Source organism: Ricinus communis, chromosome 9 (genome assembly GCF_019578655.1).
Source record: "Ricinus communis isolate WT05 ecotype wild-type chromosome 9, ASM1957865v1, whole genome shotgun sequence".
NCBI lineage: Eukaryota > Viridiplantae > Streptophyta > Magnoliopsida > Malpighiales > Euphorbiaceae > Ricinus > Ricinus communis.
In genome coordinates, this window is record NC_063264.1 from 13,841,573 (window position 1) to 13,863,438 (window position 21,866).

Below are 21,866 nucleotides of genomic sequence, written 5' to 3' on the forward strand. Positions count from 1 at the left end.
GAGATAAAGGCCAATGTTATCCGGATGATCCAACAAAGCGTGCGGTTTGGAGGATTGCCCGGTGAGGATCCCAATGCACATATCTCCAACTTTTAGAGATTTGTGACACATTCAAAATAAATGGAACAACCGATGATGCCATTCAGTTTGAGATTGTTTCCATTTTCCTTGAGGGACAGAGCAAAGAGATGGTTGCAATCTCTTCACAGCAGACGATCACTACAGGAAGGCGTTGGCGAAAAATTTTTATATAAGTATTTTCCTCCATTAAAGCGCTAAACTTAGAAATGACATATCTTCTTTTGTGCGGTTTGATGATGAAAGCATGTACGATGCATGGGAGAGATTTAAAGATCTTTTGAGATGCTGCCCACATCACGGATTGCCGGTATGGATGCAGTTCGGACCTTCTACAATGGGTTGAACCTCGCAGCGAGCGAGATGGTGGATCTTTGCGGCGGTGGGGCGCTAAGCGATGAGCGCCCGAGCAAGCTCGGGAACTTGATAGAGGAAATGGCCATGAACAACTATCAATGGCAATCCTCTAGGAACCGACCGGGAAGACAAGGAGTGGTCAACCAAGTGGACTCTACGAAGCCTTGGCGACTCAAGTGGAGCTTCTAGCCAAGAAGATCAACCAACTCAGGATCTTGGTTCACCCAGCGAGCGTTGGGCTGCGAGTTTGTGGTGGCCCGCATTCGGTCTGACTGTCTGCGGAGGTATGTTTGCTTCATCTTCTATTAGTTTTCCATCTAATTCTACTATATCTTCCCGATGTTGAACAGGGTTGATTATATGGGGAATGCCCCGAGGCAATGAGAATAACCCCTACGACAATACATACAACCTGGATGGCGCAATCACCCCAATTTCGGTTGGAGGAACAATAATGCCCGAGTCGCGGGTTTCCAAAGACTTCATCAACGTGCAGCAACAGCCAGTAGGGGCACACTGCAAGCTCCTCCTCCCAAGAAAGAAGTCAAATTTATAGGAGCTCATGATGAAGTTTGTGACATCTACGGAAACAAGATTCGTGGTGATAGTGCACTTAGGAATCGTGAGGCCTCGATTCGAACTTGGAGACTCAAATTGGCCAAATTTCTAAGATGCTTTCGGAGAGACCTTCAGGATCGCTCCCTAGCACTCTGAGTCAAACCCGAGGGAGCATTGCAAAGCTATCACCTTGCGTTCGGGGTAAGAATTTGACTGGTTCTTAGCCTTTAGGCGATAAGGATAATACAATCGTGCGAGGTCGAGCCGGTAAGGAAGGACCGGACCTTGAGATGGTAGAGAATGAGAGAAAGAAAGAAGAGCGGGCAAAGAGCCACATGCGGGAGCATCGACCCCCGGTACCATATCCTGCAAGGTTGAGGGCGGGATATGGTGGACAAGCAATCTGATAAGTTTCTTGACTTATTTAAGCGGTGAAAATTAACTTACCTTTTGTTGAGGCAATTTCACGGATCTTGAAATCGCCAAGTTTTTAAAGGAGATTTTGAGCAACAAGAGGGAAGTTGGAGGATCTTGGTCGGGGTGGTGCTTAATGAGGAGTGTTGACTATTCTCGGAACAAGCGCCACTCAGCGGCGAGATCCAGGGAGTTTTACTATCCCTTGTATGATTGGTGATTTATCAATTAGTGGTGCATTGGGCTGATTTAGGAGCCGGTATTAACTTAATGCCCACTAGTTTATTTGCCAAATTAGGGTTGCATGAGCCAAAGCCTACTAGGATGAGTGTTCAATTAGCGGATAGGACTGTTAAAATTCCTAGAGGTATTGTTGAAGATGTACTTGTAAAGGTAGATAAATTTATCTTTCTTGTAGATTTTGCGGTAATGGATATGAAGGGTGATAACTGTGCCTCTTATCCTGGGTAGGCCTTTCCTAGCTACATCGAAATTTGTTATCGATGTAAGCGATGGAAAGCTTAAGCTTAGAGTTAATGATGAGACCATTACCTTTGACACGGCCACTTCCATGAGGCAGATCAACTTTGGACTATGATAATCTGTATGTTCTATTGATGTTATTGATGATGTGGTTCGGTCCATTTACAAGAAATTTTATGTCACGACCCTTTGCAAGTAGCATTAGTACGAGGATGAGGAGGAGTTGTCCAATGAGCAAGTGTTGGAGCAACTCATTTCATTAGCTTCGAGCCGAGGCTTGTCAGCCCGATCCTATCTTTTCTTGGCCAGTGCGGGGTGCGGAAAGTAAAGACTTCATTCGAGGACCCACCAGTTTTAGAGCTGAAGGAGTTCTAGAGCCACTTGGTTTATGCCTTCTGGATGAAGAGAAGCGCTTACCGGTAATCATAGCGTGCGATCTAACTCCTGAAGAACAAGCCATGCTATTGGAAGTTCTAAGAAAGTACAAGAAGGCCTTTGCTTTCAATATAGCCGATATCCCGGGCATAAATCCAAGTTCTACGCTCTCATAAGATTTCATTGGGGGACAGTTTCAGGCCGGTCGTTCAGCCTCAAAGACGACTCAATCCGAACATGAAAGAAGTGGTTGTACCCAAGAAAGGAGGCATCACAGTGGTAAGGAATGAGAAGGATGAGCTGATCCGAGCTTGGGTGATATGACTTCCGAGTTTGTATTGATTCTGGTAAACCAATGATGCAACTCGGAAGGACCACTTTCCCTCTTCCTTTCATTGATCGGATGATTGAGCGTTTAGCAGGCCACATGTTTTATTGTTTTCTTGATGGCTTTTCAGGTTACTTTCAGATTCCTATTGCACCTGAGGACCAAGAGAAGACTACCTTCACCTGCCCTTATGGGACGTTTGCTTATAGACGGATGCCATTCGGACTATGCAATGCACCGAGCTACATTTCGAGCGGTGCATGATGGCTATTTTGAGGACATGATTGAGGAGTCTATGAAGGTATTTATGGATGACTTCTCTATTTTTGGTAATTCTTTCTCTCTTTGTTTGGCAAACCTTGGTAGCATGTTAGCTAGATGTATTGAGGCTAACTTGGTACTAAACCGGGAAAAATGTCATTTCATGGTAAGAGAGGGGATTGTTTTAGGGCATAAGATCTCTCGGGGCTTGGATGGAGGTGGATAGAGCTAAGGTAGAAGTAATATCTAAGCTACCTCCTCCTAGTTATTAAAATTTAGGAGTTTTCCCGGGCCATGCAGGGTTTTATAGGAGATTTATTAGAGATTTTTCTAAGATTGCTAGGCCCTCACTCAATTGTTAGTTAAGGATGTACCTTTTATTTTTGATGATGCATGTGTGGCGACTTTTGAGTTCTTGAAGAAACTTCTAACTCTGACCCCAATCATGGTTTCTCGATTGGGGGCGCCTTGAAGCCCGATGTGCGATGCTAGTGATTATGCGATTGGAGCTGTGCTTGGACGGAGGATTGAAAGAAGTTTCAACCCATTTACTACGCCGACAAGACCTTGGCGAGGCCCAAGAACACTACACCACCACGGAGAAGGAGTTATTGGTGGTTTTTTACGCCTTCGACAAGTTTAGATCATACCTCGTTCTCTCCAAAACCATTGTCTTCACGGACCACTCGGCATTGAGGTACTTATTCACGAAAATGATGCGAAACCGAGATTGATTCGGTGGATTCTTTTATTCTGAGGGAATTTGACGTCGAGATCAAGGATAAGAAGGTAGCGGAGAATCAGCGTGGACCATTTATCGAGATTGGAAAATCCTCACTTAGATGCACTTGATGGGGCGACCATAAATGATCGAATTCCGGAAGAACATTTGTATGTCACTCGGTATACAACTGATACTCCCCGGTTTTCCGATTATGCTAACTATTTGGTTGCTAGGGTTCTACCAAAGGGTATGGCGATGACGAAAGAAGAAATTCTTCGCTGATTTGAAATACTATATTTGGGAAGATCCCTTTTGTTTAAAGTATGTGCGGATCGGGTGATTCGGCCGTTGTGTATATGGCGAGGAGACTCTCCAAATATTGAAGCAATGCCATGAGGGACCCACTTGGAGGTCATCAAGCGGCAAACCATCTGCGAGGGAAGGTGCTAGAGGCGGGGATTCTATTGGCCTACGCTCTTCCAAGATGCCATGAAATTTGTTAAGGTTTGTGACCCTTGCCGGTAGCAGGTAATATCTCTTCTCGTGATGAGATGCCCCAAACCGGTGTGCAAGTCGTTGAGATTTTTGATGTCCGGGGCATCGACTTCATGGGACCCTTTCCCTCTTGGTATGGTAATAAGTACATTCACAGTTCTTGTTGAATATTTCTCTAAGTGGCACGAAGCTCGGTATAGCCCGATGATGCTAAGGTTGTCTGCAGGTTCCTTAAGCGATTGTTTGCTAGGTTTGGCATACCTAGGGGCGCTTATTAGTGATAGAGGAACACATTTCGCAACACCCAATTAGAGAAAGTACTTAAGCGATGCGGAGTTACTCATCGGTTCTCTACTCCCTATCACCCCCGGACTAGTGGGGCGGTTGAGGTAACTAATAGGGGTATTAAGCGTATTTTAGAGAACCGTTAGTACCGGTAGGAAGGACTGGACTCTTAAGTTAGATGATGCATTATGGGCATTTAGGATCGCTTTTAGGACATCTATAGGTTTTACACCCTATCGCCTTGTTTATGGAAAGTCATGTCATTTGCTGTTGAGTTAGAGCATAGGGCACTTTGGGCCCTTAGAACTTGTAACTTTGATATTGATTATGCGGTGGGAGGCGACAATGGCGGTGAGTGAGCTAGATGAGTGGCGCCCGGTATGAAAACTCCTCAACTTACAAAGCAAGGACTAAGAAATGGCATGATCAGAAGGATTCGTGAGCCTAAGGAATTTCAGGTTGGGGATCGAGTGTTGCTTTACAACTCTCGCCTTCATTTCCGAAAGCTACAGACTCGTTAGTGCGGACCATTTCGGATCGGACAAGTCTTTCCATATGGAGTGGTAGAGTTGCATCATCCAGAGAAGGGGAACTTCAAAGTGAACGGCCATCGGCTAAAGCGATATCATTGTAACTCGTTGGATAGTGAGCAACGAGTTGACTGGCTTTGTATGCACAGAAAGGGTGATCCGAATGAGTCACGCTTAAGACTCGCAAATAAGCACTTCCCGTACATTCGACTTGGATTATACTTTCATGTTTTTAATTAGTTGTGATTATTTCATTATTTTCATTTGACTTTATTATAGTTGCTTAAAAATAATTAGGTTAATTTTAATTTTTCGGACTTATAGAATCGAAGAGGACAAACTCTTCCGTTTGACCATATCTACTTGTTTAATGATCTAATTACATGCATATGTGTTAATTATAGGTATGGGGGCAAGGCGACTCGAGTCGGCAAAGGCAAGCCCAGGAAAAACTCCGTTTCACCATGGTTTCCGTGGCCATCACGGGGTATCACCGAGGCCGTCTTGATGAGCCCAGTCAAGACCGTGTTGAAGGATAAAGAGCAATTGTCACGGCCCAAGGCGGTACGGGACACAACCCTAGCCGTCTTTGGGAAGCACGGCCGTGCTGCTCGTGCCAAGGAGCATCCAAAGAAGGCTAAAGGATCGGCCGGTGAGTCCTAGCCGTCTTGATCGACGGCCTTACCCTTACCGTCTTTGAAACCGTACTATAAGAATTGGAGGCCTGAAAATTTTGCTTCCCTTTTGTTTTTCTTAGCTCAAAGGTGTTGTTCTTATACCCCTATCTCACCCTTCTCACTTTCCTAAGCGAACCTGAGGTAAGTCCCTTCATTTGTTGCATTATATTTTTTTTTTTATTATTATGATTTCACTTCTATTTTAGACATATACTTTTGTTAGGACATGCTAGGATATTTTGGTGGCTCTATAGTGTAACTATATGACCTTGGTTAGGTTAATCTACATTAGTTGTTGTGTTTGTGGTGTAGTTGGTTATGAAATTAATAAGCATGCGGTTTTGGTGGAAATAAAATGTGCTTATGACATGCAAAGCATGAATAATGTTTAGATTTAAATTGCAATTGCTGGTTCATGATAAATTGGATTGATATATATCGGTTTATTAGTTTATACAAGTTTTGGTTAGTCGAAGTATAATCATTATGCTGTTGATTCGGTAGATTATTTCTTTCATTAACTTGAATTTTTACAAAAAACTAATAATTCGTTGCATTAGGTGATATGACGGACGCGATAAATCTCGTGAAAGCAAACGCATCGCTACCGGCAAGCGATCGCGTGGTGAAGGAACGTCTTCCTCCACGACACGAACCGGCACCGGCACTTCCACCTCCACCACCACGGTAAATAGTCCGACCTCGGAGAGCACTACTGTGAATCCATCCACACTGGCCGTCATCCATTGTGGACATTCCCTAATGCGGACAATGAAAGTAGATTCCAAGTCATGAGATGGAAGCAAGTGATGGCGGGCCGTTGCATAGACTTCACATCCCACAGAGAGTGGGATTGGCTCAAGAAGTGCACACACTGATCGAGACTCGCCATATGCGAGATTCTTTGACATCATTGAGCCAACCTACCGTGAGCTTACGATCGAGTTCCTCGGCACCTTCTTCCGCAAATGACGGATCCGGCATCACCGATGCAATTTATTTTAGGCTTGGGGAAGGGAGTTCTCGATATCGGTCCCACAATTTGGAATGCATTTGGGATTATGGGTGAACAAGAAATCTCGGGGGAGGAGTATCAGGGTTGTCTCTACATCCATCCAATTTCATATGACGCCATGTGGGATTCATTGGTAATGAGGCCGGAAACATACTACCCAAACAGGTCTAAGGCATCTAGCCTACCGGACCATCTCCGCTACATTCATACCCTACTAGCTTACACCATTACGGTGAGGGGGCAGTTTTGGGGCGATCACGGTGATGTCTTTATTCTCTGGGCTATGCAACATCGGAAGAAGCTAGACTTGGGATATTTATTGGCTCGCCAAGTCCGTTCATTTATAGTAGACGCTCAGAAGAAGATGCATTGTTGTTTCGGTCCGTATGTGACTAGGTTAGCTAAGAGACTAGATGTATTGGACGACTGTCTGCAGAGCTTTCAAATATTGGTGACATGACACCACTAGGGATCAGACAAATGATCAACATGCAGATGATCACGGCCACTAGACATCCACATGGTATTGAATATAGGCTCGTGAGCACAATAGTCAGGGAAGCTAGAGAGGCAGCGGCTAGAGGAGCCCAACATCCGTCGGCTGGGATTCCGGATGTTAGGATTCCTAACCTAGCTAGAGTGTTTATGCCTTCATCTGGAGCCTCATCCTCTCATTCGGTAGAGCCATCGAGCGTCCAGATCAGTGCTTTGGCCGACCGTCTAGATCGAGTCTGCGATCTCTGGCAATGATGCGAGTTTGTGCGGTTTCAAGAAGAAGCGAAGGCAGTTAGGCGGTTTGAACAGTACACTTCAACAATTCCTGAGTGGTTTAGAAAGACAGGCCACCCAGACAGACTTCATAGTAGTGCAGATTCAAAAGATGCAAGAGGCTGGAGCACAAAATCAACGGCTCATTGATGATATGGAGTTCGATTTGGCGACATGCTTCGCGACCTGATCCACCACCGCAACCTCCCTCAAATTTCCACCTTTAACTTCCAGATCCAACGGTAAGGATACACCGTCACAGACTCTAGTGGAAAGAAAAAATTTGTGATATTTTCCTCCATGCTTTTTCTTTATTTTATTTTATTTTTTTTATTATTTTTTTTTCTTTCAATTTGTTATCTCCTTTTACTTTCTTGCTTGTAGCTTGTTTACTTTTATGTTATTTCCTTGCACTTGTTTGTTTATGTTAAGTAGAACATTATAGTTTTTTAATTAAAAAAAAAAAAAAAAAAATTCAGCATGATCTTCCATAACCATAATGTGTGAATCATATGCTTCCTCAGTCTAAATCTCTCTAACACTGTGGACAGTGTTATACTAAAATGTGGGGTAGGGACCTACAGATGTTGTGCCTATCTTGAGTTTTGTTTTAATTAAGTAGTTGATGACTTTTTTCTCCTTTGAATGGATTCCCTTATAGCTTTTATCGAACCTTGTTCGGAAGAAGGCAATGAATAAATCTCTCAACTACAATCCGGCCCGGTAAACTGGTATTTTTCCTTAATTCTTCCATATTACTTTATCGTAGATATAGAACACTTTATTAATATTGCTGCTTATTATTGTGATTGACTATTTAAACTTTGGGTTGAGAATTCATGCAATTTTAAATCACTCGAATGGTGAGATTTTGAGCCAATTGGTGCATCACTATTATGCTCCCTTTTCCTTCATTAGTGAGCATTTCGGAATCTCTGTTTCTAGAACTTGCTTTACGATATCTGTTGAAATTACATGAATTGTCAATAATCGTGAGATGATTTGGGCACTTAGGATTTACACAATTTGGCCAAAAAAGCCTAACCCTATTTTTCCCTTAGTGAACCAATTTTGAGCCTTAGCCATTCCTTTCTTGACAATAATAACGTTGACACTCATCTTATCACTTCTATTCATTTGACCATTCTTTCTACCATTGTTGCTTTGGAAATTATATAAGTTATACTTTGCATTTTACTTTGGATCAATCTGCATTCATATATTTCACTAAGTTGCTAGATTTTTCATAGATGCTTCCTTCAATTATTGTATGTGTCAATAACCAACAACTCCTACATAATCTGTTGTAATATATATACATAGTATATATATTTAAATATAAAAAAAAATAAAAAAAACAAAAAAAAAAGTAGAAAGTATTAATTTAGTTCATTTCGAGCATCATCTTATTTTTAGAGCAACTTAGTGTTCATTTTGGTACGACTTGATCCTTCATTACTTTCTTGCATTACTTGCTTAACTTCCGAGCAACTTGTAGCCTACTTTCCATATTTATACCTTACCTTAACCCCATTACAACTGGCTCAAGACCCTTTGATCATGAATATTGATTATTTTGTAGTAGTGGAGATTGAATCCATAAGCAAGTCTATGGTAAGCACTTTTTCTGTATTTTTGCGTTGAGAGCTTGGCGATCTTCTTTCACCTATATACACTTGTGTGTTTTGAGTGATATCTTGTGAGGCATGATTCTCAATTTCTTAATTTAGATGGTTTATCATTTTAACTTTAGCAACTTTATTAAGTTTGCTCTTTCTCTTAAGGATTTAGTGATTTGGGGATTTTGGGAAAAATCATTCTGAGTTTTGAAATTTATTTTGAGCTAACCTCCTGCAATGCGATTGATTGAGTTATTTGATATCTTTTGAGGAGTGAGTTGTAAATTGCTTGAGGACAAGCAAAAGTTTAAGCATGGGGTAATTTGATAAGCATCATACTATACATGTTTTCATGCCCGATTGTTCACATTTTTATGCATGATTATCCCGTTTTATGCTAGAATCACTGTCTTTGTTTCCTTTTCGTTTGAGTCATTTCGAAGGACACCATCGAATCGAGGGAAATACGTGGGATTACAGAGCAAAATCCATCAAATTGGACGAGAACAAGCACCCCGAGGGTTGAGCACGGCCTGGACTCCGGCCGTGCTGAATTATCAAGAGGCTATCCCCAATTGTGCCATTTCGGCCGCCTTGGTAGCCACCACGGCCTCCGTACGACTGTGGTGGATCAAGACCGCCTTAGGCACGACTGTGGTGGCTCGGTATAGCAGACTCCTGATTGACACGGCTGGACTCGTACTTGAATCAACTATATAGGCGATTTTGAATTCTAATTAAAAAAGACGATTTTTGGACTCAATTCCAAGACACACACTTAATCAAATATTTCCTATACCTCAATTGTAGACTGGAGAGATCAATTTTCATCAATTGAAGGGGGGATTCCACTTATTCCAACATCGAATTGAAGATCAAGACAAACTTTGGGAGCATTCAAGAGGCAACTAGGGTTTGAGATTTTGAATTTGCAAATTTAGGGTTTCTCATTCATCTTGAAAGAGAAGGGTGTACATACCTTTAATTTGTTTTTCCTTATTTTGTTCTTTAATTGCTTTGACTATGAACATGAGGCTAGATCTTTTGAATCCATTAGGGTTCACCTTTGTTGATGGATTATGCTTAATTGTTAGTTTTTTATAATTGTCATTCTTGCAATCTTCTTGCTATTCAGTAATAAAAGTTTGATGCAGTTAATTTGAGACGTTGGATTAATTGTTTATTAGGTTGTTTCTTGACATTGAGAAATGCTTGTTACAACTGGATTTTGAATAGTAAGGACTGGTAGTTAACACTTAGAGATGAGGTTGATTTACTCGCCGGATTAAGAACTAACAACTCTTAATAGTCTTAAATCATACTTAATGCTAATTTGTAGTAATCTGATAGGAAGAGATTCCATTAGGTTAGTGCAGGTTTAGGAATCCGGTAAGCTCGAGAGAGGCGGGATTCAATTCAGGGATTTAGGCACGGGTAAGCAAGATCGGCAATCCATAAAATTCATCTTTAGAATTCCATCACTTAGGCTCCCTTTTGGATTTATTTCTCTCTTTACAATTGTCTTTTAATTGTCCATTGCTGTCCTTCATTTACTTAATTGCACTCATAACCATTAGCTGGTATGTTAGAACTTTCACACCCTATTTCAGACTAGATAACATAGCAAGCAGTAGTAACTCTAGGTTCACCCGATCTCCAGGGATACGACCTTGATACTCACTAGTGCTAGGCTGCATCGGTAGGTTCACTGCCTTAGGTGTAGGTTGCATAAAGAACCCATCATTTACTCATACTCATAAATATACCAAAATTAAGGGGTTATTTTCTCCAATTGATAAATATCACCATATTACGGGGTTGTTTTGTCATATTAAAAAATTTACCCCTTCTAACGAGGTTTTTTCTAAGACTTGCAATTCACTACTTTTACGGGTTTTTTTTTCTCATATTAAAAAATTTACCCTTTCTAACGAGGCTGTTTTCTCAGACTCGCAATTCAGTACTTTTACAGTGTTGTTTTCTCAGATTCATAAATATACACGTTTTTATGAGGTTATTTTCTTATATTGATAAATATACCACTTTTACGAGGTCGTTTTCTCATAATAAATTATTAGCACTATTATGGGGTTGTTTTCTCAAATTCATAAATATACACGTATTATGGGGTTATTTTCTTATATCGACAAATATAACCCTTTTACGGGATTGTTTTCTCATGTTATAAAATTAATCCATTTAAGGGGTAGTTTTCTCTTACTCACAAATATAACAAAATTACGGGGTTATTTTCTCCGATTGATAAATATTCCCGTATTACCGGGTTATTTTCTAATATTTATAGATATATCCCTCTTACAGGGTTATTTTCTCGTATTAATAAATTTCTCCCTTCTAACGAGGCTGTTTTCTCAAACTCGCAATTGCACTACTTTTACGGGGTTGATTTTTCATATTCATAAATATACTCGTTTACGAGGTTATTTTCTTACATTGATAAATATACCACTTTTACAGGGTCGTTTTCTCATAATAAATTATTATCCCTATTATGAAGTTGTTTTCTCAAATTTATAAATATACACGTTTTACGAGGTTATTTTCTTACATCGATAAATATACCCCTTTTACGGAGTTATTTTCTCATATTCTAAAATTACCCCATTTAAGGGGTTGTTTTCTCACACTCACAAATATACCAAAATTTCGGGGTTATTTTCTCCAATTGATAAATATTCCCGTATTATGGGGTTGTTTTCTCATATTTAAATATTTACCCCTTCTAACGAGGTTGTTTTCTAAGACTTGTAATTCACTATTTTTACGGTGTTGTTTTCTCATATTAAAAAATTTACCCTTTCTAACGAGGTTGTTTTGTCAGACTCGCAATTCACTACTTTTACGGTGTTATTTTCTCAGATTCATAAATATACACATTTTACGAGGTTATTTTCTTATATTGATAAATGTACTACTTTTATAGGGTCGTTTTCTCATAATAAATTTTTAGCACTATTATGGAGTTGTTTACTCAAATTCATAAATATATAAGTTTTACGGGGTTATTTTCTTATATAGACAAATATAACCCTTTTACGAGGTCATTTTGTTATATTGTAAAATTAATACATTTAAGGGGTCATTTTTCATACTCACAAATATACCAAAATTACGGGGTTATTTTCTCCGATTGATAAATATCACCGTATTACGGGGTTCTTGATATGAATCAAGGTTGCCATGAGATTCCATTGAAAAGGCATGCCCCAAAAGGCCTAAAATGGAAATGCAACTCATGCATGAAAATAAGAATCCAACCTTATAATGAAGCATTCGGTCCATTTTGAAGAATAAAAGCCATTCAGCTATGATTAGGCCTTTGGGCTTAATTCATATTTATATGGGTTCTTATCTTTTGGGTTTTAGCTTAAGTAATTGTTTTAGTTTATTTTTATTTAATTAAGGATTATTTTATTAGGTGTGAGTTATATGTGTGTTGTGTTGAGTTACAAATGAGTGCACATGTTTAGTTGTCATTTGGGAGTTACAAAATGAGGGCCATCAATGTAAAAAATATACATTTATAATGAGTTTTAAGGGGAATTAAAGGGAAAACGTGGGAAAGCTTAAAAGACATCTATTTAGGTTTCTTTGTCTTGTTTTGGCTATAAATATCAAAGTCAAATTCATTTGTAAAGAATAGAATTTTTGAATAATAATCTTTATTTTCTCTTTGTAAGTGTTTTTGCTTAAGTTCGTGCATGAACTTTGAACTGAGTGTTTTTGCTTAACTTCTTGCATGAACTTTGAACTTATCAAACTATTTTTAGTTTGTGGCGTTCTCTAACCAAAATCTTGTGTTTGATTCATAACTTACCAAATCATACTTGGTTTGTGGCGTTTGGAGTTGAATTCAAGTGCTAGTTTCATTGTTGGAACTAGTTTTTTCTATCTTCAATTGAGGAGATCCTTGGGTTTTGGAATCATCTTGATTGGAGGGTGTTTTCTTGCATTCCATATGTATCATAACTCATTAGTTATTGGGGTGTGTGGTTGCTAAGATGATGATTTCCTATCATTTGGTATCAAAGCTTGCTTCAAGTTGAGGTTTGCTTATATTTGTGTTTTTTGTGTTATTAAAGTTTCTCATCTTCTCTACGTTTTTTTTTAGTGTCGAATTCTTCTTTTTCAATTTTTCCTTCTAAGTACTCTCTGTTTTAAATTTACACCTTTATGTTCACTAAATAAATGTTTGTTTTCCCTTCTTGTTAATCTCTTTATGTAGTTTTTTTTTCCTTCAAATTTCGTATCATATCTTTTGTTATTTCCTTCAAACTTCTTTGTGGTTCTTTATTTTTATCTTTATTTCATCCATAGACACCAAAAAAAAAAGAATGTTTCATGAAGTTGAGTTCATTAGACAATGTCGAAATCTTCGTTATCAATCTTATGATAAGATGTGGGGTCAAAGAAATGATCGTTATGAAAACTGTAGATAAAATTTTTATTCTTCTAAATCTAAACCTAAGAGGTTAGATAGACAACTAAGTCAAGCTTTTATTGATGAATTGTCCAAGGAGAACAAATCTTTAAGAATCGGTCTTGAAGTATTTAAGCATGAGCTTGAAGAGTTCAAGATATTGACTAATAGCTTTCTTAAGCATCTTAAAGATAAAGCCGATTCTAAACCATCATTAAAGACTAACATCGATGATGTAAAGGAGGTAAATTGCTTTACTGAAGTCAATGTAGATTTTGAAGACTTGATAAATGGAGATGGCAAGAAAGACAATGACTTGCTACCTTTGAATGAATTCAATAATGAAGAGTTTGTCACTGATGGAGTGGTAATGGTTCAGTTAGCGAAGGATGAAAGAGTTCTGTTTGATGAAATTGAGCCTTTTGAGCATGTTGAATTTATTGGTACTAAAAATATTATTTGTTCTAAAGTTCCTCTAATCAATATTACAAAGGAATTGCAGGTTGATGATGGCATTCTATTACCATTTGATATTATATGTTTATTTCTTTTGCAATATTTAGGCAAAATTCGAGGACAAATTTTCTTCCAAGAAAGGGGGAATGATATGAATCAAGGCTGCCATGAGATTCCATTGAAAAGGCATGCACCAAAAGGCCCAAAATGGAAATGCAACTCATGCATGAAAACAAGAATCCAACCTTATACTGAAGCATTCAGTCCATTTTGAAGAATAAAAGCCATTCAGCTATGATTAGGCCTTTGGGCTCAATTCATATTTATATGGGTTCTTATCTTTTGGGTTTTAGCTTAAGTAATTGTTTTAGTTTATTTTTATTTAATTAAGGATTATTTTATTAGGTGTGAGTTATATGTGTGTTGTGTTGAGTTACAAATGAGTGCACATGTTTAGTTGTCATTTGCGAGTTACAAAATGAGAGCCATCAATGTAAAAAATAGCCATTTTTAATGAGTTTTAAGGGGAATTAAAGGAAAAACGTGGGAAAGCTTAAAAGACATCTATTTAGGTTTCTTTGTCTTGTTTTGGCTATAAATATCAAGCCAAATTCATTTGTAAAGAATAGAATTTTTGAATGATAATCTTTGTTTGCTCTTTGTGAGTGTTTTTGCTTAACTTCTTGCATGAACTTTGAACTTATCAAACTATTTTTAGTTTGTGGCGTTCTCTAACCAAAATCTTGTGTTTGATTCATAACTTATCAAATCATACTTGGTTTGTGGCGTTTGGAGTTGAATTCAAGTGCTAGTTTTATTGTTGGAACTAGTTTTTCCTATCTTCACTTGAGGAGATCCTTGGGTTTTGGAATCATCTTGATTGGAGGGTGTTTTCTTGCATTCCATATGTATCATAACTCATTAGTTATTGGGGTGTGTGGTTACTAAGATGATGATTTCCTATCATTACCACTTATGATGGGAATTGTAGGTTTCATCAATTAACTCCCCAATAGCAAAAATACTATGATAAGTTGAATTAGAAGAAAACTAGAAATTACCAATTTAATCCACAAATTCGGATCGTTCAAAGATTGAAGTAAGAAGATGGATGCTACTTAACCCCTTTACCAACAAGGATAAAGATACTAAGATAGACTTTGAATTTCCTCTTATGCCACAAACAAGAAAGTTTGATAAATAACAAGAAAACAAAGATTTAAATTTTGACACCACAAGCTAGAATAAAGCTTGATAAGTCGCAAAGTTCAAGCAAGAAATTAAAGACAAAATTCCTCACAATAAAACTGAAACAAAATTTCATATATCAAATTCAATCATAATGATAGGAAATCATCATCTTAGCAACCACACACCCCAATAACTAATGAGTTATGATACATATGGAATGCAAGAAAACACCCTCCAATCAAGATGATTCCAAAACCCAAGGATCTCCTCAAGTGAAGATAGGAAAAACTAGTTCCAACAATGAAACTAGCACTTGAATTCAACTCCAAACGCCACAAACCAAGTATGATTTGATAAGTTATGAATCAAACACAAGATTTTGGTTAGAGAACGCTACAAACTAAAAATAGTTTGATAAGTTTAAAGTTCATGCAAGAAGTTAAGCAAAAACACTCACAAAGAGCAAACAAAGATTATCATTCAAAAATTCTATTCTTTACAAATGAATTTGGCTTTGATATTTATAGCCAAAACAAGACAAAGAAACCTAAATAGATGTCTTTTAAGCTTTCCCACGTTTTCCCTTTAATTCCCCTTAAAACTCATTAAAAATGGATGTTTTTTACATTGATGGCCCTCATTTTGTAACTCCCAAATGACAACTAAACATGTGCACTCATTTGTAATTCAACACAACACACATATAACTCACACCTAAATAATCCTTAATTAAATAAAAATAAACTAAAACAATTACTTAAGCTAAAACCCAAAAGATAAGAACCCATATAAATATGAATTAAGCCCAAAGGCCTAATCATAGCTGAATGACTTTTATTCTTCAAAATGGACTGAATGCTTCATTATAAGGTTGGATTCTTGTTTTCATGCATGAGTTGCATTTCCATTTTGGGTCTTTTGGTGCATGCCTTTTCAATGGAATCTCATGGCAGCCTTGATTCATATCAGTTCTTTTCTAATATTTATAGATATACCCCTATTACGGGTTATTTTCTTATATTAAAAAATTTACCACTTCTAACGAGGCTGTCTTCTCAAACTCGCAATTACACTACTTTTACGGGATTGTTTTCTCAGATTCATAAATATATACATTTTACGTGGTTAGTTTCTTATATGGATAAATATACCACTTTTACAGGGTCATTTTCTCATAATAAATTATTAGCACTATTATGGGGTTGTTTTCTCAAATTCATAAATATACACTTTTTACGGGGTTATTTTCTTATATCGACAAATATAACCCTTTTACGGGGTTATTTTCTTATATTATAAAATTAATCCATTTAAGGAGTCGTTTTCTCATACTCATAAATATACCAAAATTACGGGGTTATTTTCGCCGATTAATAAATATCAACGTATTACGGGGTTGTTTTCTAATATTTATAGATATACCCCTCTTACGGGGTTGTTTTCTCATATTAAAAATTTACCCCTTTTAACGAGGCTGTTTTCTGAGACTCGCAATTACACTACTTTTCCGGTGTTGTTTTCTCAGATTCATAAATATACACGTTTTACGATATTATTTTCTTATATTGATAAATATACTACTTTTACGGGGTCGTTTTCTCATAATAAATTATTAGCACTATTATGGGGTTGTTTTCTCAAATTCATAAATATACACGTTTTACAGGGTTATTTTCTTATATCGACAAATTATAGAATTAATTCATTTAAGGGGTCATTTTTGCATACTCACAAATATACTAAATTACGGGGTTATTTTCACCGATTGATAAATATCAGCATATTACGGTGTTGTTTTCTAATATTTATAGATATACCCCTCTTACAGGGTTGTTTTCTCAAATTCTAAAATTAACCCATTTAAGAGGTTGTTTTCTCATACTCACAATTATACCAAAATTACGGGGTTGTTATCTAATATTTATAGATATACACCTCTTATGGTGTTGTTTTCTCATATTAAAAAATTTACCCCTTCTAACGAAGCTGTTTTCATAGACTCATAATTATACTACTTTTATAGGGTTGTTTTCTCAGATTAATAAATATACACATTTTATGAGGTTATTTTCTTATATTGAGAAATATACCACTTTTATGGGGTCGTTTTCTCATAATAAATTATTAGCACTATTATGGGTTTCTTTTCTCAAATTCATAAATATACACATTTTACAATGTTCTTCTCTTGTATCGACAAATACACCACTTTTTCGGAATTATTTTCAAATATTATAAAATTAATCTATTTAAGGGGTTGTTTTCTCCGTATTTTGGGGTTGTTTTCTAATACTTATAAATATACCCCTCTTACGGGGTTGTTTTGTTAAATTAACAAATTTACCCCTTCTAACGGGCTGTTTTTTCAGACTTGTAATTATACTACTTTTACGGGGTTGTTCTCTCAAATTAATAAATATACACGTTTTACAAGGTTATTTTCTTATATTTATAAATATACCACTTTTACGAGGTCGTTTTCTAATAATAAATCATTAACACTATTATGGGGTTGTCTTCTCAAATTCATAAATATACACGTTTTACGAGATTATTTTCTTATATCGACAAATATACCCCTTTTACGGGGTTATTTTCTCATATTCTAAAAGTACCCCATTTAAGGGGTTGTTGTCTTATACTCACAAATATACCAAAATTTTGAGGTTTTTTTTCTCCCATTGATAAATATCCCTGTATTACAGAGTTGTTTTCTCATATTAAAAAAATTACCCCTTCTAACGAGGTTGTTTTGTCAGACTCGCAATTCACTACTTTTACAGTGTTGTTTTCTCATATTCATAAATATACACGTTTTACGAGATTATTTTCTTATATTGATAAATATACCACTTTTACATGGTCGGTTTCTCATAATAAATTATTAGTACTATTATGGGGTTGATTTCCCAATTCATAAATATACAAGTTTTATAGGATTATTTTCTTATATCAACAAATATACCCCTTTTACGGGGTTATTTTCTCATATTCTAAAATTACCTATTTATGGGATTGTTTTCTCATACTCACAATATACCAATATTATGGGGTTATTTTCTCCGATTGATAAATATCCCCGTATTATGGGGTTATTTTCAAATATTTATAAATATACCCCTCTTACGGAGTTGTTTTCTCATATTAAAAGATTTACCCCTTCTACGAGGTTGTTTTCTCAGACTTGTAATTACACTACTAAGATTCATAAATATACACGTTTTACGGAGATATTTTCTTATATTGATAAATATACCACTTGTACGGGGTCATTTTTTCATAATAAATTATTAGCTCTATTATGGGGTTCTTTTCTCAAATTCATAAATACACATGTTTTACGAGATTATTTTCTTTTATCGACAAATATAATCCTTTTACATGGTTTCTCAGATTATAAAATTAACCCATTTAAGGGGTTGTTTTCTCATACTCACAAATATACTAAAATTACAGGGTTATTTTTTTCGTTTGATAAATATCCCCGTATTACGGGGTTGTTTGCTAATATTTTTAAAATACCCCTCTTACGGGTTGTTTTCTCATATTAAAAACTTTACACCTTCTAATGAGGCTGTTTTCTCAGACTCGCAATTACACTACTTTTATGGGGTTATTTTCTCATATTCACAAATACACACGTTTTACTGTGTTATTTTTTTATATTGATAAATATAACACTTTTATGGGGTCGCTTCCTCATATTAAATTAGTAGCACTATTATGGGGTTGTTTTGTCAGATTTATAAATAGATACGCTTTACGGGATTATTTTCTTATATCGACAAATATACCCCTTTTACTGGGTTGTTTTCTCATATTCTAAAATTAACCCATTTAAGGGGTTGTTTTCTCATACTCACAAATATACCAAAATTACGGGATTATTTTCTCCGATTGATAAATATCCCCGTATTACGGGGTTGTTATGAAATAAGTATAAATATACCCCTCTTACGGAATTGTTTTCTCACTTTAAAAGATTTACCATTCTACGAGGCTGCTTTTCTCACACTCCCAATTACACTATTTTTACGGGTTTGTTTTCTCAGATTCATAAATATACACGTTTTACGATGTTATTTTTCTTAGATTGATAAATATATAAGTTTTACGGGGTTATTTTCTTACATTGATTAATATACCACTTTTACGGCGTCATTTTTCATAATAAATTACTAGCACTATTATGGGGTTGTTTTCTCAAATTCATAAATATACACGTTTTCGAGGTTATTTTCTTATATCGACAAATATACCCCTTTAACGGGTTATTTTCTCATTTTCTAAAATTACACATTTAACGGGTTATTTTCTTAGATTCACAAATATACCTGTATTACGGGGTTATTATCCTATATTGATAAATATACCACTTTTATGGGGTCTTTTCTCATATTAAATAATTAGCTGTATTATGGGGTTGTTTTCTCGAATTCATAAATATACACGTTTTATGAGGTTATTTTGTTACATCAACAAATATACCCCTTTTATGGAATTATTTTCTCATAATCTAAAATTACCCATTTAAGGGGTTATTTTCTCATACTCACAAATATATCAAAATTTCGGGGTTATTTTCTCCAATTGATAAATATCCCCGTATTACGGGGTAGTTTTCTCATATTAAAAAATTTACCCCTTCTAACGGGGTTGTTTTTTTATACTCGCAATTCACTACTTTTATGGTGTTGTTCTCTCATAGTCATAAATATACACATTTTACGAGGTTATTTTCTTATATTGATAAATATACCACTTTTACGGGGTTGTTTTCTCATAATAAATTATTAGCACTATTATGGGGTTGTTTTCTCAAATTCATAAATTTACTCGTATTACGGGGTTATTTTCTTATATCGACAAATATAATCCTTTTACGGAGTTATTTTCTCATATTATAAAATTAATCCATCTAAGGGGTCATTTACTCATACTTACAAATATACCAAAATTACGGGGTTATTTTCTCCGATTGAAATATTCCCGTATTATGGGGTTGTTTTCTAATATTTATAGATATACCCCTCTTATGAGGTTATTTTCTCATATTAACAAATTTACCCCCTCCAATGAGGCTGTTTTCTCATACTCATAATTATACTACGTTTTACGGGGTTATTTTCTCAAATTGTCATGACCCCACCCGTGGGCCTGTGACCGGCACTAGGGAATGGGTAGGCTTAAGGCCACCGAAAACCGTAGTAAGCCTGACACTCACTGATTTAAACAAATCTCATATCAAATTAATATTATTAAAGCCACAATTCATCTTAAATGCTACATTTTACATAAATACTTGATACCGCCAAAAAAACTAGGGCACCGAAACTCGGAAAATTTACAACTGATACATCTACTATTACTCACCGCGGAGAATCTAAGATTTACCAATTTACATACCAAATCAAATACATCACCCGATGATGAAGGAGTTCTTGAATAAGAGTCGCGAGAGGACTAGCGATCACGAATCCGAAAATACATAAATGGGTATGGGTCTAGAGTGAGTTAAAATCAAATAATCTAGAGACTATTGCTTCTTCTCAGAAAACATAGATTATTCAAATCAGTATATCAAACCATACTATAATTATACCCTACTATTTCCTTCACATAAAAATATCAATCATTCGAATCAAAATATCAACCATGCACGTAAATACAATCCATATTATAATCATACCATAATAAATAAATAAATGAATAATAAAAATATATTTACTTTTACGGGACGAGTGGCTCGGTAGAACCTTAAACCCCAAAATCTAACAGCCATTTTGGCTCTCTTCATCCAATAAGACTGGCGCCCAGAGAGCAAGCTCGATCAGGGTCCTTACCTCCAGCCTGAACACTTGAATTCCAAATAAGCCGGTGCCCAGAGAGCATCGCTCGATCAGGGACCTTAACTCCGGCAATCAACTGAACTCAGCCCAGAGAGCAATGCTCGATCAGGGCAAACAAATCCATAATAACCTTATGTCCATAATCATTACCGGTGCGCACGCGGTCCTGATGTAACCCACCAGGCGGCATGTTCTACAAGCCACATTTCCCAATTCGCAATCATCACATATAATAAATATCATTATTTGATGAACTCAACCAACACATATCGAAATGAAGATTAAAGATTTAAGGTAAAACAACGTGCAATTTGTGAGGGGAAAAATAATAACGTTTATCTTATTATAACATACTAATAATAATATTTATATTATTTCAAATATTAATAATCAAATGAAATCATTTATTTTACGATACTAATAATCATATTAAGCACAAATTCTAAATAGCATATTAAAATCAGACTAGCAATAGCGCAAAGATTAAATGACTTTAACTCACAGGGTTTGGCGACCTCCTAGCTCCGCTCCCAAGGTGCCTCAGAGGAGCGAGCCAGTGATCATCTAATCACGGAAAACAATTTATCAATACCGAGACAATCGATCATTAATCCTAGGTCTAGACTCCTAAGAATCTCGACTCGGAAAATTCTACCCAGAAATTGGTGAACCTCCCCTACAACACGAACATTACCCCCCGTAAAAGCGGGTCCAGGACTGCCGGAAGAACACTTCAAATACTTAACGATTCAAACAATAGGAGTCGGGTCCCCCAACTTCACTATTTCCGACTCGCCACACATCACAAAATACGACTATGGCGGTGCCAACTGACAAATATTTTGACTCACAAAATCATCAAATACTCAATATAATCCAATAGACACAATTAGACCAATAATTTCTAAAATTAACGGGCCAAAGAAAAGCTCGATCGCTGATTCCGACTACCCACCGGCGTG

The 21,866-nt window shown here is 36.5% G+C and overlaps 1 non-coding gene across 1 annotated transcript; it reads right to left on the bottom strand.

Moving 5' to 3' along the window:
- Positions 1 to 277: 277 nt before the first annotated feature.
- Positions 278 to 384, bottom strand: LOC125371240. The gene has a single exon (XR_007217537.1). It is a non-coding gene; the product is annotated as a small nucleolar RNA R71 (small nucleolar RNA).
- Between the last annotated feature and the right edge of the window lie 21,482 nt (positions 385 to 21,866).